General features: G+C 37.2%; 1 pseudogene; it reads right to left on the bottom strand.

Moving 5' to 3' along the window:
• Positions 1 to 210: 210 nt before the first annotated feature.
• On the bottom strand, positions 211 to 3,650 carry LOC122141552 (annotated as a pseudogene).

Raw genomic sequence — 3,650 nt, 5'->3', positions numbered from 1 at the left:
CATAAACTTATATTATCATATCAAACAGAAAGAAGCTTATTCTGCCATTTTAAACCAATAATCCAAACAAAAAGCTTTTAACTCCAGTAAAACAAGTTTATTATATTATCATTCTTTTAAAGGTAAAAGTCTTTCTGAGAAATAGGGATGTGTTGCATTTCATCTTTTTTCCGAGCACCCAGTTAACATTAACATGTATAAATAATAAGCCTCTGGTGGTGTTTTAAAGTAGAACAGAAAACATGTTTAATACACTACCACAGTGATCAGTAAAAGTACTGAACACTTTGATACTAAGTTCACTATAACACTTGCCTACACTGTGACTTCATTCACACAGCACTAAAATAAGGTTGTCAGTCTAAAGTGTTACAATCACAGACAGCTTGGTTATTAATGAGGCTAATAAATGCATTTTAAATCTAAAAACAGATTTTCAGGACAACCATATATTCAGTAAACCTGCTGTGTTCACCTGTAATACTCTCATCAGGAGGAGGTGTGTGTGTGTGTGTGTTTCTTCATGTGCCAACCGAAGGTTTTACATCCAGCTTTCCATTGGAGCCTCTCCATATTACTTCATATTTAGTCCTATAACTCCTTCAATACTCAACTGTGTGCTACTCTTAGCAGTTTGAGACACAATTTTTAGTAATAAACAATGTATGTGTGTGTGGGAACACAGCATGAATAATCAGATCCTTCAGGCTTCTGAAAGAATCAGAAACAGGTACAAGTTAGAAAAGGGAAAATAGGAAGATGCTGTACGCTAAAACAGGGAAGGTCAGACAGAAACAAACTACAGACAAAATTCACCAAGAAGATCTAAATTAAGATGTTTATTGCCAAAACTTTCACTGCCATTTGGCATGCCTTCTTGAAAACTTTCAAACTGTTTTACTTTTAACAGTATCAGTCAAACTATAAAACATTATTAATCTGAACTGGTGAAAATTATATTAAAGCCCTTTACCTACACATTATAAAAACTCACTTGTGGTGATACTTACCCAGTTCTCTGGCATGATTACAGTTCCTCCAGCAGCAGAACAACAGGCCAAAAACCACAATTACAACTAGCCCTGCAACGATCAGTGGTATGAGGACAGTGGCTTGGTTACAACTAGCACTGCAACAATCTGTTTTCTATTTGTTAATGCTGTAGTATTAATTTAGAATTTATCAGTTTATATACTGTAAATTAGTGTTTGTTGAGAGTTTATATGAATAGAATTTAGTCATTAGATATTTACACTCAACTGATTTATCTCTTTGCTCAGAAAGTTTAGTAGCAGGTGTTAAACTACGTATTACGATTCCAAAAAAGTTGGGACACTGTACAAATTGTGAATAAAAACAGAATGCAATGATGTGGAAGTTTCAAATTTCAATATTTTATTCAGAATACAACATAGATGACATATCAAATGTTTAAACTGAGAAAATGTATCATTTTTAAGGGAAAAATAAGTTGATTTTAAATTTCATGGCATCAACACATCTCAAAAAAGTTGGGACAAGCCCATGTTTACCACTGTGTGGCATCCCCTCTTCTTTTTATAGCTCTTCTTTTTATAACAGTCTGCAAACGTCTGGGGACTGAGGAGACAAGTTGCTCAAGTTTAGGAATAGGAATGTTGTCCCATTCTTGTCTAATACAGGCTTCTAGTTGCTCAACTGTCTTAGGTCTTCTTTGTCGCATCTTCCTCTTTATGATGCACCAAATGTTTTCTATGGGTGAAAGATCTGGACTGCAGGCTGGCCATTTCAGTACCTGAATCCTTCTTCTACACAGCCATGATGTTGTAATTGATGCAGTATGTGGTCTGGCATTGTGATGTTGGAAAATGCAAGGTCTTCCCTGAAAGAGACGACGTCTGGATGGGAGCATATGTTGTTCTAGAACTTGGATATACCTTTCAGCATTAATGGTGCCTTTCCAGATGTGTAAGCTGCCCATGCCACACGCACTCATGCAACCCCATACCATCAGAGATGCCAGGCTTCTGAACTGAGTGCTGATAACAACTTGGGTTGTCCTTGTCCTCTTTAGTCCGGATGGACATGGCGTCCCAGTTTTCCAAAAAGATCTTCAAATTTTGATTCGTCTGACCACAGAACAGTTTTCCACTTTGCCACAGTCCATTTTAAATGAGCCTTGGCCCAGAGAAAACGCCTGCTCTTCTGGATCATGTTTAGATATGGCTTCTTTTTTGACCTATAGAGTTTCAGCCGGCAACGGCGAATGGCACGGTGGATTGTGTTCACGACAATGTTTTCTGGAAGTATTCCTGAGCCCATGTTGTGATTTCCATGTTGTTACCTGTCCCAACTTTTTTGGAATGTGTAGCTCTCATGAAATCCAAAATGAGCCAATATTTGGCATGACATTTCAAAATGTCTCACTTTCAACATTTGATATGTTATCTATATTCTATTGTGAATAAAATATAAGTTGATGAGATTTGTAAAATTATTTCATTCGTTTTTACTCACAATTTGTACAGTGTCCCCAACTTTTTTGGAATTGGGTTTGTACATAGAAAGGGAAAACTCTCAAAAAAATGCTCAAATTAATCATGAGATCAAAGTTCATTAAAACAAAAGCATAGGTAGTAGTTCATAAAAATAATCATGAACAATAGTTCAGTGTATAGGTCAGGAGACTGAAATTTCACCGCTGATGTACCTTCACACGTGTGACAGAGTTGGCTGATGTCCAGATGTGTGGTCTGGTTTCTGATGGGATTGTTGATCACACAGCTGTAGGTGTTTTTCTCCTGATATTCCACCTCCAGAGGTAGAGAGAGACTGATGCTGAGATTAGACACACTGATGCTGGACAATAAACTGTTTCCTTTGTACCAGGAGAGAGTCACATGACTCACATTCACAGCTGAACACAACAGTGAACATTCCACCTCCGATGATCCTGATGAACATTGTGAAGAGTCTCTGGTGATGACAGGAGCAGGCAGATGTGCTGGACAGAGATCAAGCTTGAACATTAAATGATGCACTGTTGGCTATTGCAAACTCCCCCAGATTGTAGCCATAATACAATTGGTGTAATAGTTTTATTTACACTAGAGTGGTATCACTACTGTATCACTATTTATGCTTAATGCAAAGTGCTGTTTGTTTTATATGGATACAATATGCAAAAAGCATAAAACTGTGTAAATAACATCCAACTTCATTCCACTTATAGCATCTCGACATAAACTAAAAGTAATGAATAATTAGGACAACAAGATGCCAAGACGTGAATATGATGCGGGTATGCATCTTCAACTTACCATAAATAGAAATATTAAACTTCTTTTCTTCTGTCCCTGTGCTGCTGATGATCTGTAGTTTATAAAGTCCAGAGTGTTCAGTTCTGATGTCTCTGATGGTCAGAGATCCAGTTTGATTGTCCATCTGGAGTCTTTTCTCAAATATTGTAATAGGGGCATCTATACAGATGTTCTGTCTGTGGATTTCAGCTATTCGAGTGTTTTTGAGGTCCAAACGTCCACAGTATCTGATCATCTCTCTGTATTTTAACATCAGTGTGTAGAGACACAGAATCTCCCTCCAGCGCTGATACTGACTTCATTACATCTGCATCACTGAGCACATCTGAAACATATTTAGAAAAATATTTG

This window comes from Cyprinus carpio, chromosome B22, assembly GCF_018340385.1.
Source record: "Cyprinus carpio isolate SPL01 chromosome B22, ASM1834038v1, whole genome shotgun sequence".
Lineage (NCBI taxonomy): Eukaryota > Metazoa > Chordata > Actinopteri > Cypriniformes > Cyprinidae > Cyprinus > Cyprinus carpio.
Note: the sequence above shows the minus strand (reverse complement) of the source record. Positions and strands in the feature narration are given on the sequence as shown.